Raw genomic sequence first — 13,968 nt, 5'->3', positions numbered from 1 at the left:
TCAGGGGCTACAAATAAGTAAAACATACATTTTCTTTTGTTTTTTGAAAATTTATCTATTTTATTTCTTCTTGGCTGTGCTGGATCTTCGTTGCTGCTCAAACTTTTCTCTAGCTGTGGCAAGCAGGGGCTACTCTCTAGTTGCAGTGCAAGGACTTCTCGTTGCGGAGGCTTCTCCTATTGCAGAGTACCGGCTCGAGGTGCCTGAGCTCCAGCATTTCCAACACGCAGGCTCAGCAGTTGCGGCTCCCAGACTCTGGAGTGCGGGGTCAGCAGCGGTGCACGAGCTCAGTTGCCCTGAGGCACGTGGGATCTTCCCAGACCAGGATGCGAACTCGCGTCCACTGCATTGGCAGGTGGACTCCTATCCACTGGGCCACCGGGGAAGTCCCACATACATTTTGAATATGAGGGGGGTAAGAAATATCACTGAGGAAAAACACAGTACTCTGAATCTAGGCAAGAATTTAGGGGTCATAAAAGTTTTCCTAGAGAGAGTTAAGCTAAGCCGAGACTTGAATAACAACTGACTTAAGACAAAGGCAAGGTACCGGGAGATCCTGACCCAGGCAGAGCATGCGTACAGGCACTCAGGTGGGAGATTTGACCAGTGCAAGGGATGGGAAGTAATTAATTAGAACTAACCAATAATAAAATTATCAAAAATCAGAGATGATCATAAGAAACATAGATGACATAGATAAAAGGTCTAAGATATATGTAACAGGGTTCTCCTTGGAAAGGAGAGAGAAAAGGGGATGGAACAATATTTGAAAAGAGTAGCCAATCATTTTTCAAAAGGAATTAAACAGATTATTCAAATATTCGAAGTAAATTATGAATCCAAAACAGAATAAATACAAAGAAACTACCTCTAGGCATGTGACAGTAAAACTGCTAAAAATCACAGAGGACAAAGTATATATCAGAGAAAAAGAAATATGTTACTGTCAAAGGAACTACAATAAAACTGAGCCCTAATCTCACCTAAAATGATAAAAGTCAAAAGACACTGAAATTACAACTTCAAAGTGCTGATATAAAAGAAATGCCGATATTGAATTCTTCCTTGATAGCTCAGGTGGTAAAGAATCTGCCTGTAATGCAGGATACTTTGGTTCAATTTCTGGGTCAGGAAGATTCACTGGAGAAGAGATAGGCTACCCACTCCAGTATTCTGGCCTGGAGAATTCCATGGACTCTATAGTTGCAAAGAATTGGACATGACTGAGTGACTTTCACATACATACATACTGAAATATAAGAAAAAATGAAGGCAAAATAAAGACATTTTCAGAAATATAAATTGGAAGTATCTGGCACAAGAAGAAGTCACACTCAAAAACAACAGCAAGGAAGAAGTATTGGAGAATATAAATATATGAGTGAGAATAAATCAATGTCCACTGTATAAAACATTTATAATATGGAGTTTAAAATAGATGTGTAATTAAAATACATTTCAACAGTAACAAATTGCAGATTGAACTAAGTAGAGACAAATTTCTCTAAGGTTCTTGGATGATCAGGCAAGTGGTAAAAATATTGATTTATAACATAAATTAATGGTATTTTATAATCTTAATTATAAAATAATTACTAAAATAATTTTCTAAAAAGGAATTCATAACTAATAAGCTAGTGAAGGAAAATGTAATAGTAAAAATCCTTATTTAGTGTAATAATAGTAAAAAAAGATAGAGAAAAGGGGAAAATCTGAGACAAGTAGAAAACAAATAGCACAATGACATATTAAGCCCAAACGTAAGAGCAATTACATTAATATAAAGAGACAATAACTGTTCAGTGGGTATAGAGTTTCAGTATTGCAAGACGAACAAGTTCTAGAGCTCTGTTGTACAACAACGTGGGTATACTTTATTGAACTGTACACTTAAAAATGTTTAAGTTGGTAAATTGCTGAGCTACCAGAGAAGCCCAAGAATACTGGAGCTCTCCAGCAGAGCTTTCTGACCCAGGAATCTAACTGGGGTCTCCTGAATTGCAGGCGAATTCTTTACCAGCTGAGCTACTTCAATTAAAAGACAAAAATTATTAAACTCTTTTAAAAACTACAATAGCAATATACTTTTTACACGAGCACACCTTCGATATAATGATATTGAAAGACTGAAAGTAAAAGAGTAGAAAAAGATGTAACACTGGTATAATACACTAATATTAGATACTCTAAGACAAGAAGAATTACTTGAGATTAAGACAAATATGTGCTTATTATTAAAGAATCAAACTTCAGGTAGATACATCAATCCTAACTTTACATGAACTAATAACATTACTAATAACATTACCTAAAAGCTTCCCAATATGTAAAGCAAAAATTGACAGAACTGAAAGAAGAATGAGATAAATACACAACCTCAGTGGGAAATTTTAGCACACATCTCTCAGCAACTGTAAGAACCAGCAGGAAAAAAATCAGTAAATATATAGATTATTTGAGCAACAAGAGTAACAAAGTTGATCTAACTGACATAAATTTATCATTATCAACAACATCAGACTATACTTTATCTTCTAACACAAATGAGACATTAACCAAAATTGGCCACTTGTTGAGACAAACTTCAACAATTTGTTGAAGAGGATTACAATGTTGAAGAGGATTACAATGAGTTATATTCTATAGCCATCATGAAAATAGTCTAAAAATCGATAATAAAACAAAACTAGAAAATTTCCAAATGTTTGAAACATAAACAATGCACTTCCAAATCATGGTAAAAGGAAAAATCACAACATAAATTAGAATACATTTTAATTGAATGATATGAAAATGCTACATTTAAACTTGTAAGATGCAACTAGAGATGTGCTGAGGAAATTTTATAACCTCAAAAGCATGAGATGTTAAAAAAAAAGACACCGCAACTAAAAAAATGTAGAAGGAAGGATATAATGAAGATAAGAGCAAAACTTAAAAACATGAAAAAGAAACACATATAAGGAAAATAAAACAAAATACTGATTCTTGGAAAAGACTAATATGGTTTTTGAAAATGATTAAAAAACAAAATGATAGCAGGTAGAATTTTCCAACATTAAAAATGAAACAGTGACATACTACAGATTCTAACAACTTTAAAAGATAAGTATAGGGGACTTCCCTAGTGGTCCATGGCTAAGACCCCACACTCCCAATGCACGGGGCCAGGGTTCAACCCCTGGTCAGGGAACTAGGTCCCACATGCCACAACTAAAGATCCTGCATGCACCAACTAAGACCTGGCTCAGCCAAATAAATAAATATTTTTTAAAAGATAAATATAATCTTAATAGATTTTAAATTTTAGAGGAAATGGGCATTTCTGGAAAAACTCAACTTGCCAAACTGATAGGAAAAGAAATTTAAAATTGGGATGGTTTTGCATTTATTTTAAAATGAATCCATAGTTTAATATCCATAGTTCCACACATCTAAGAAAACAATATAGTAATTTTACACAAATTCTCCCAAAGATTAGAAAGAGAAAATACTTCCCATCTTATTTTCTGAATCCAGCATAATCTTTATACCAATACTCAGTAGAGACAGTACAAGAAAGAAGCAGAGGCAGATCTTTCTCATAAGTATAGTTGCAAAAAAATTTTTTTAAGCTAGCCCCAAATCAAGATAGCAATATATAATAAAATATTGAATTGTCACCAAATGGGGACTTTTTAGGAATTAAAGGTCAAGTTAACATTCCAAAGTTAACATAATTTAGCGCCCTAGTAGAAGAGAAATATCAAATGGTCACCTCAGTAAAGGTCTAGTTATATATCAACTACTTGATACAATCCAAGATTTAATCATATTAAATCTCAGCCAAGTAGAAATAAAAGACAACTTCCTTAATTTGATGAAGGGCATTTATAAAAACTAAGTAAGGTTATGGCTAATTCACATTGTTGTATGGCAGAAACCAACACAATATTATAAACATTTTAAAAACAAAACAATTTTAAAAGAAAGAGGAAAAAAAACCAAATAAGAAAAACAAACATTATCCTTAACTGTGAATTATGAAAGACTTCCACCTCAAATTAGGAATTAGACAAAGATGCATGCTATTTCTACTTAACACTGCAGTGTGAATCCTAACCAGAGAAATAAAACAGTAAAAGAAGTAAAAGTGTAAAAACAAAAAAAGGTGAAAGTGTAAAGAAAGAAAAAGAAGAAATAAAAACTGACTTCTTCGTAGACGATATGTGTATCAACTTAAAAATGAAAATGCAAATAAATTAATTATTCAGTAACAAATGAATTAACTAATTAATAATACAAATTAATTTAAGACAGTAAATAAATTTAGCAAGGCTGCTGGGTATAATGTCAGTAATACAAACTCTTGTATTTCTATAAACAATCATGAGCAATTAGAAAATCAAATTTAAATTAAATGGTAATAGCATCAAAATATAAATATTTAGTAATAAATTTCACAAAAATATGCCTGGCTTACAGTCAAACCAAGATTCCAATTTTTTCGGTTTAATGATTTTAATTTTAAAATACACAAAAAGGCAGTGTTCAGAAATTAATCTAACAGGTATTGCACTAAACAGAATCCAAAAGAATAATTCAATGAAAAGGAACTTCTGACATTATCATTTTGACTTGACAATGTAAGAAAGAAATGAAGTTCTGACGTAAGTAGGAAAAAAATAAGTGAAAAAGATGCTCACCATACTCTGAGTTGTTTTTACTGCAGAAGAAAGGCTATGGACCAACTTTATTCAAGGGACTCATCTATAGCAAATTTTTCTACTTCACTCTAGAGGCCCATTTAGTAACATACTTAGGTTAAATATCAGTAGCAGGATGTAGAGTAGCCAAAAGCACCTCTTAGCAAAATCAAACCTATTTTTGACATAGGAGTTGACTTAACTTCCAGTTAAACCTGCAGAACTAAAAAAAACTCCTTAAATTCATATTCATGTATACAAAAGTGTCCCAGCTCTTCAAAGACCATGAGAAATTACTAACAAGTAACAAAGAAAGCAATTATAATAAAATAGTAAATATTTCATTCCATTAAAGAAAAAAATCAACCACATATTCTTTGTTCAAAAGAATGGAGAAGTGAAGGACCTCTTCCCAAAAGCAATTGCAGTGCATTAATATTAAACATGAACTAATGAAGTCAGAAGTTGTTTGGGGAAAACATTCACCACAGTCAAGGCATATTCTGCATGATAAATTCTTGGCAGAAAAAAGGGATTTAAACCTCTTTCCTGTTTCACCTGGGATTGTTTTTTTCATACTGAAACAAAAAAATTAAGGGACAAATAATGGAGAGAGGGAGGGAGGGGGGAGGGAGAAAGAAGGAGAAAAATAATGGAAAATACAACTTGTATTTTTGCCTGCAAAGGGCTAAAAAGGGAGCAAGTTATTCAAGTGCTTAGTAATCTTATAAATTTAAAATGCCTAAATTTAAGGATAAAATTCATCTTTATAAAGCAAGAGAAATAATTAACACTCTAAGGTTGAGGAATTGTTCTGGTTTTGTATCTAGCAGAAAAAATAATTTCTGTCCCCTTCCCCCAACTCAGGCCATCCCTCTTCCAAAGGAAAACAGCTCTGTAATTCCTTCTGGACTTTGTAACCATTTTGGGAGATGAATGATTCACTCTTTGGGCAAGAGAGGGAAAAAAACGGTCTGGCTCTGTCCCTTTCCTATTAGACCTCCTTAAAAGGATCTTTTTGAAGCTGTTAACCCAGGCTACGAAAATAGCAAGCAACAATTCTTTATTAACGTTCAAATGGAACAACCAACAGGAGAGAATTATTTCTTTAAAAGCTAGGGCATATTTTTTCCACTTCCTCAGCTAAGAATAATTGCTGTTATTTGTTTCACTATTCAAGTTGTGGCTCTGTCAAGGCCTTGTACAAAGAAAAGAAGCATGAAAGGTCCAGTGAGCTGTGGTTTTGATGGAAACCTGCCTGGTAATCAGTGATTGCAGTCTCATCATTGCCAGCTAGTTCTGGAAAGCGCGTGCGCACACACACACACACACACAAATACACATGTGGGCACACAAATCCTCAGTGCGATGATTCAGCAATTTAATGGACCTTATATTTGACAACAGCCCTCTAGTAAACATTTCTGCAGAAAACGAATACAGGTTGAGGAGTCTGACAGGTCTATAATTGTTTGCTTTTGGTACAAACTCAGGGCGTAACCAAACACCAACTTTAGGCCACCATGACTGTATGTGACTTTTAGAACAGATGGTAACTTGTTTGAAAATAATAATAAGGCTTAGAAGCAAATAGTAGGAGGAAGAAAATAAGAAGAGGAAGAGGAGATGAAAAGTTAGGAGAAAAGAAATAAAACAAAGAACAAGAACCACAACAGCAAAGATATAGCTGGGGAGGGGATGAAGAAGTGAAAAGACAGATTTCCAAAAATCAAGGTCATTTATGATCTCATCTGAATGAGCACATTCTCTTTTCATATAATTTCTTACTCAAATAATTAGAAAGCAGTCTCTATAAATCAATCTATGCCTTTTCAGATGAAACTGATGCTCATGAGCTGCATCCTGAAATTTCTAAGTTTGAGATATGTCCTACTAAAAGACAACAGCAAGATCTAACTGTTGTAAGAAGTATTAATTCAAGAAAATGCAAATTATGTCAACTTCGTCAAATGCCCTAAAGAGCCTGAACACACATTAGCCATGGCTGTGTCACCTGTTGGCATTTATCCACAACTGTCCTGCCAAGGTCCAGATGACAGAGTGACAGGGCAGATGATTAGATAAACACAGCAGGTTATTTCTCCACTGGCAGCTTGATATCTACTTTTAATTGGTATACAAGTGATCTTTTAACAGCATCCATATTAATCAGGTTCTACCCCCATATTTGAATATAATATTATCCCATCATGCAAACATTCTGACACATAGCTAGAGCAGTGAGTATAAGACTAAGACTACAAAAGATTCCAATATGACTAATTTTAAGTATTAATTTCCTATATTTAGAAAAAACACCAGCCTGTATAGAAAAAGAGACTTGGAACAGGAACAGTCTAGTCTTTACTAGACTAAAGGTAAAGCTGATTAGAACAATCCCCATATGCTGATTGAGGAGCAGAAAAGTGTGTGATACACTGCCCAGTACCTATATAAAACGCTATTACATATGTAAGAGTTGGAGAATGTCTATGATGTTATTAGGTGTCCTTTGAATAAGGATGATGCAATGAAAAAACCTTCAGACCTAGATACTCTGTTAATAAGGAAATGGTATATATGTTTGTTTCACTAATAATATGAATTTCACAGTTAATTATACTTCTATTTATTTCTTGTCTCCAGGAGGCTCATATTCAAACTTTCAAACAGAACATCACTTTTACTCCTCCGAGTTTATTTATTGGTATGTTTCCTGACCCTGACTCTTTTATTCTGTTTTATTATATTTACATGCATTTTTGTAAGCCACCTCAAATATTCTATGGAAGAAGGAAGGACACAAAAAATAAATAAATGGATAGACAGATGACTGACCTGTGCAAACAGATACTACATTTAATATAAAAGCAGGGATATAATAAAAATGAAGAGTGTTCACTATATGATCCAATTTATATAATACGCCAAAGAGACAAAAACCAATCTCTAGTGTTATGGGGAACACACTGGGGTGGTAAAATTTAAAGAAAAGCAGGAAGCTGTGTGCTGTAAAGATGAAAATATTGGTTATCTTTACTTAGAGAGAGAGTTGTGATGGGGAGAGGCACAAGGACGTTATCTTGTTCCACATTTTACCTGATTAATTGTTAAAAAGATGTCTCTTTTGTGATATTTCACTGAGCTGTATATTTAAGTTTTTCTATTCATGTTTTGTATTCTTTTCTGTAAATGTATTATATTCCATGAAAGGCTAAAATTAAATATATATATGTATATATATAAGATACATATATAAAGATGATAATAGAAACAAACAGTTGAAAAATACCAAAACAAAGATTTCTAAAAGCAAAAAAAGGGGGGAGGATATTATTGGAAGGAACAATGTTCAAATTCTGGACATAAAGAATATTGGAGGGATGGGCTGGAATGAAATGGAAATTATTAATACAATATCATAGTACCAACTAAATCAATATAGTCATAAATCAAAAAGGATATAAAAAACTCTTGCAAAATTCATTTCATGGCAGGATTTATTGAGGGTCTTTTATATGACAGGCACTGTTGCAGGCACAAGAGAAAAGAACAGTGGTTCAGCTCAGTTCAGTTCAGTCGCTCAGTCGTGTCCGACTCTTTGTGACCTCATGAATCACAGCACGCCAGGCCTCCCTGTCCATCACCAACTCCCGGAGTTTACCAAAACTCATGTCCATTGAGTCAGTGATGCCATCTAACCACCTCATCCTCTCTCATCCCCTTCTCCTCCTGCCTTCAATCTTTCCCAACATCAGAGAATTTTCAAATGACTCAGCTCTTTGCATCAGGTGGCCAAAGTACTGGAGTTTCAGCTTCAGCATCAGTCCTTCCAGTGAACACCCAGGACTGATCTCCTTTAGGATAGACTGGTTGGATCTCCTTGCAGTCCAAGGGACTCTCAAGAGCCTTCTCCAACACCACAGTTCAAAAGCATCAATTCTTCTGTGCTCAGCTTTCCTTATAGTCCAACTCTCACATCCATACATGACCACTAGAAAAACCATAACCTTGACTAGATGGGCCTTTGTTGGCAAAGTAATGTCTCTGCTTTTTAATATGCTGTCTAGGTTGGTCATAGCTTTTCTTCCAAGGACCAAGTGTCTTTTAATTTCATGGCGGCAATCACCATCTGCAGTGATTTTGAAGCCTAGAAAAATAAAGTCAGCCACTGTTTCCACTGTTTGCTCATCTATTTGCCATGAAGTGGTGGGACCGGATGCCATGATCTTAGTTTTCTGAATGTTAAGCTTTAAGCCAACTTTTTCACTCTCCTCTTTCACTTTCATCAGAGGCTTTAGTTCTTCACTTTCTGCCATTAGGGTGGTGTCATCTGCATATCTGAGGTTACTGATACTCCCAGCAATCTTGATTCCAGCTGTGCTTCCTCCAGCCCAGCGTTTCTCATGATGTACTCTGCATATAAGGTAAATAAGCAAGGTGACAATATACAGCCTTGACGTACTCCTTTTCCTATTGGGAACCAGTCTGTTGGTCCATGTCCAGTTCTAACTGTTACTTCCTGACCTGCATACAGATTTCTCAAGAGGCAGGTCAGGTGGTCTAGTATCCCCATCTCTTTCAGAATTTTCCACAGTTTGTTGTGATCCACACAGTCAAAGGCTTTGGCATAGTCAATAAAGCAGAAAGAGATGTTTTTCTGGAACTCTCTTGCTTTTCTGATAATCCAGCGAATGTTGGCAATTTGATCTCTGGTTCCCCTGCCCTTTCTAAAACCAGCTCGAACATCTGGAAGTTCACAGTTAATGTACTGTTGAAGCCAGGCTTGGAGAATTTTGAGCATTACTTTACTAGCATGCAAGATGAGTGCAATTGTGCGGTAGTTTGAGCACTCTTTGGCATTGCCTTTCTTTGGGATTGGAATGAAAACTGACCTTTTCCAGTCCTGTGGCTGCTGCTGAGTTTTCCAAATTTGCTGGCATACTGAGTGCAGCACTTTCACAGCATCATCTTTTAGGATTTGAAATAGCTCCACTAGAATTCCATCACCTCCACTAGTTTTGTTCATAGTGATGCTTCCTAAGGCCCATTTGACTTCACATTCCAGGATGTCAGGCTCTAGGTGAGTGATCATGCCATCGTGATTATCTGGGTTGTTTAGATCTTTTTTGGATAGTTCTTCTGTGTATTCTTGCCAAGTCTTCTTAGTATCTTATGCTTCTGTTAGGTCCATACCATTTCTGTCCTTTATTGAGCCCATCTTTGCATGAAATGTTAACTTGATATCTCTAACTTTCTTGAAGAGATGTCTAGTCTTTCCTGTTCTATTGTTTTCCTCTATTTCTTTGCACTGATCACTGAGGAAGGCTTTCTCATCTTTCCTTGCTATTCTTTGAAACTCTGCATTCAAATAGGAATATCTTTCCTTTTCTCCATTGCTTTTCGCTTCCCTTCTTTTCACAGCTATTTGTAAGGCCTCCTCAGACAGCCATTTTGCTTTTTTGCATTTCTTTTTCTTGGGGATGGTCTTGATCCCTGTCTCCTGTACAATGTCACGAACCTCCATCCATAGTTCATCAGGCACTCTGTCTATCAGATCTAGTCCCTTAAATCTATTTCTCACTTCCACTGTATAATCATAAGGGATTTGATTTAGGTCATACCTGAATGGTCTAGTGGTTTTCCCTACTTTCTTCAATTTAAGTCTGAATTTGGCAATAAGGATTTCATGATCTGAGCCACAGTCAGCTCCCATTCTTGTTTTTGTTGACTGTTTAGAGCTTCTCCATCTTTGACTGCAAAGAATATAATCAATATGATTTCGGTGTTGACCATCTGGTGATGTCCATGTGTAGAGTCTTCTCTTGTGTTGTTGGAAGAAGGTGTTTGCTATGACCAGTGAGTTCTCTTGGCAAAACTCTATTAGCCTTTGCCCTGCTTCATTCTGTAGTCCAAGGCCTAATTTGCCTGTTACTCAAGGTATTTCTTGACTTCCTACTTTTGCATTCCAGTCCCCTATAATGAAAAGGACATCTTTTTTGGGTGTTAGTTGTAAAAGGTCTTGTAGGTCTTCATAGAACCGTTCAACTTCAGCTTCTTCAGCATTACTGGTTGGGGCATAGACTTGGATTACCGTCATATTGAATGGTTTGCCTTGGAAATGAACAGAGATCATTCTGTCGTTTTTGAGATTGCATCCAAGTAGTGCATTTTGGACTCTTTTGTTGACTATGATGGCTACTCCATTTCTTCTACAGTGGAACAATGCACAAAACGTGTATGGTCTCTTATCTCATGAAGCTTATATTCTGCAATAAATGACCAAGAGGGAGAAGGAGATACAGTGATAAAGCTAAGTAGATGGGTAGAAACAAGCATTTCAGAAGGAAGGTACAGTTTATGTAAATCTTCAAGAGTGGAAGAGTTCAGCATATTCGAAAGGATGAAAGGCCTCTATTCCTAGAACACACAATGGGAAAACGGGAAAAGAGCATGAGATGATATTGGAATTGGCAGGGGCAAGATTATGTTGTGGATTGTAAGGGTGGAATGCTTGGATTTTGAGTATGATCGATTTTATGCAGGGGATTGACTTGACTGGTTTAAACTTTTATGATCACTTTGTAAGCAATAGATTTTATGAAGAAAATAGGGCAACAGTCAGGCAGCTATGGCATTAGTCAAAGAGAGTAACTTGGATTGAAATACTAGTAGTTATCATGAGAAAAGTGGATGGATGCAGGTTAGGTTTTAGATGTAGAGTCAGCAGGACTTGTTGATGCATCAGTGAGGGAGGAAAGGTAAAAGAATTAAGAATCAATTTTAGCTTGAATGGCTTGAACAACTGGGTAGCTGTCAGTACCTTTTACTACTATTAGCGAACTGGGATAAAAGTAGGTTTGGAGGTACAGGGAACCAAAGGGTTCCATGATAGCCTTGTTGAAGTAGCGGTGCTAATTAGACATGCACGTGAAGATGTCAAATGGGCAAATTCTAAAGAGAGGTTATGGTTAGAGATACAGGAGTCACAGCCTGTGTGTTACATTTAAGATTTTGGAACTAAATGAGGCCATCTAAGTACTATACAGACAAAAAATGCCCCCAGGACAAAGTTCTAGGGTACTGCAATATTTAGAAGCTGAGCAGAAGAGAAGGTACCAACAAGCAATATTAAAAAAGAATAGGCCCAACCTTTTTGCACATTAAGGAACAAACTGAAAATTACAGGTATTTTTATTCAGTGTACCAGGCTAAAAGGCATACTAACGGTCCTCTCTAAGGACTGAGGGGATCAATATCTTGGCTCAAGAAATCCATTTACAGCACACCAGCCTCAGCATGATGGATTTTAGGGTGTGATCATGGGAATGAAAGGCAAAGAACAGTTAGACTGACAAAGTACTTAGTTTGGAGTATATTCAGGTTTTTTGGCACAAAGTTTATAATAACATATCTTCCATAGAGGTCCAATTATGATGCTTTCAAGGACTATTTCAAGTCTTGACTAAATTTTTTTTTTTTTTTTTGCCTCATGATTACTTTAAGAATTTGCAAAAGTATTTTGGTTACTCGGCACTTTCCTCATGAAAACAGTAGAAAAGAACCTCTAATATTATACAAACATGCTGTCCCTAAGAAGGCATGGATGACATGCAAGTCTCCAAACCAGCGATGTATTTGCTTCAATGTATAGCAAGTCAAATCTTGACTAAATATTTAACTTTATGTCATCTGGAAACAGACACTTCTCAAAATTCTTTATGGCAAAGGTGTGTGTAGAAATTTGCATCCCTTCAAGACCTAGAAGAATGCATAATACATGGTCTAGAAATGTGTGTCAAATTACTGATCATTTTGAGCACCCCAAAATGCGAAATAAATCATAGCTGTTTCTACAGAAAACCCTTCAGAAAGAATGACATTATGAAAATAATGAATCCTAAAATTATGTATAGGCATATAAAAAAAACTTCCCTTTAAAACACTCCTTTAGGTTTGGTGTTAATACATGATTAGACAGCCATAAAATCTAATTTTCAGTTTAGTGAGTACAGCAAAATTCAACTTGATTCCTTTCTGATATTTATTAAAGTCAGGAGCTTTTAAAAAGTGGTCATTGCCCTTCTTGCTCCAAACACTTAAGCTACCTTTTTAAAGCCAAACTCCTGGGATCATCATTCTTCAGTTCATCTTGGCCAAACTGTTCCAAAATGCTCCATCTCCCCTCCACACAATGTACACATGCATATGCACGTGTCACACTTCGGTCAAAGGTCTCCAGAGCTCTCTTTCTACTATATTAAACCACTCATGTCTTCTACTGCCAGGCTTCAGCAACCTCGGCTTTCTCATGACAGTGTCTGTGTGGGCAGTCTTCACAGGTAAAGGGACTGTGTCTGTCCAAATTCCAATTTCCAAGCAACAAGGAAGTGACAGTCTTATTTTGCCAGCTTCCCAAGGCCACTTCAAACCCAAAGTTATGAAAAAATCTCTGATGATGAAAAAGAAAAAACAAGGTCCTTTACCATAGTTCTAATTCTTGGCAACTCTGCAAACTAAAACTAAGGTAACTAACAAGAGGGTCTAAAGTGTAATATCCATCAAAGGGTTGGTTCCTCATGTCCAGTTGGACATGTCACGTCCAATTCTTGGCAACCCCACAGACTGTAGCCCACCACACTCCTCTATCTGTGGAATTCTCTAGGCAAGAATACTAAAGTGGGTAGCTGTTCCCTTCTCCAGGGGATCTTCCTTGCCCAAAGATCGAACCTGTATCTCCTGCATTGCAGGCAGATTCTTTACCATCTGAGCCACAATATTCTAATTCCCTAAATCTGAATGTCACCATTATTATCATCAGCAACAAAATCATATCTTTGTTCCAAGTACTACAGCTTGATATTACCTTATTACTTATGGAAAATCATGCTGAACTGTTCATTGACTACATTTTTCCCTACTAAATGACACATGTATCTTTTTGAACAATAAACCAAACTTCTTAGTTTCAAAATAATTAAACAACATATTCTCTAGTGTTTGCCTGCACCACATATTTGCACTGTCAAACAACTTCTCTTTTGGCCGAGATCCCCAATTGCCTTTATTTCCCTTCTGTTCTGTCAGAGATAAATGGTTGTGGTTACTTAGTTTAGTTGAAGGCACAGTTTCCCAGAGAGCAGTTTTACAGATGTCCATAGCCAGAAAAGTATTTAAAACAGGTTGACTGGGGCCATTGGTTCTAAGACATTTATAGGAACTATAGAAGTCCTGGACCCTTTTCCCTCCAAATTCTGGTAGAAGCAGAGGAAGCTAAAGA

At 36.1% G+C, this 13,968-nt stretch overlaps 1 protein-coding gene across 1 annotated transcript in view; it reads right to left on the bottom strand.

The window, feature by feature from the left end:
- Window positions 1–13,968, bottom strand: part of PRUNE2 (prune homolog 2 with BCH domain) — a 275,745-nt gene that overhangs the window by 203,469 nt on the left and 58,308 nt on the right.

The sequence above is a fragment of the Cervus canadensis genome, chromosome 14 (genome assembly GCF_019320065.1).
Source record: "Cervus canadensis isolate Bull #8, Minnesota chromosome 14, ASM1932006v1, whole genome shotgun sequence".
NCBI lineage: Eukaryota > Metazoa > Chordata > Mammalia > Artiodactyla > Cervidae > Cervus > Cervus canadensis.
Note: the sequence above shows the minus strand (reverse complement) of the source record. Positions and strands in the feature narration are given on the sequence as shown.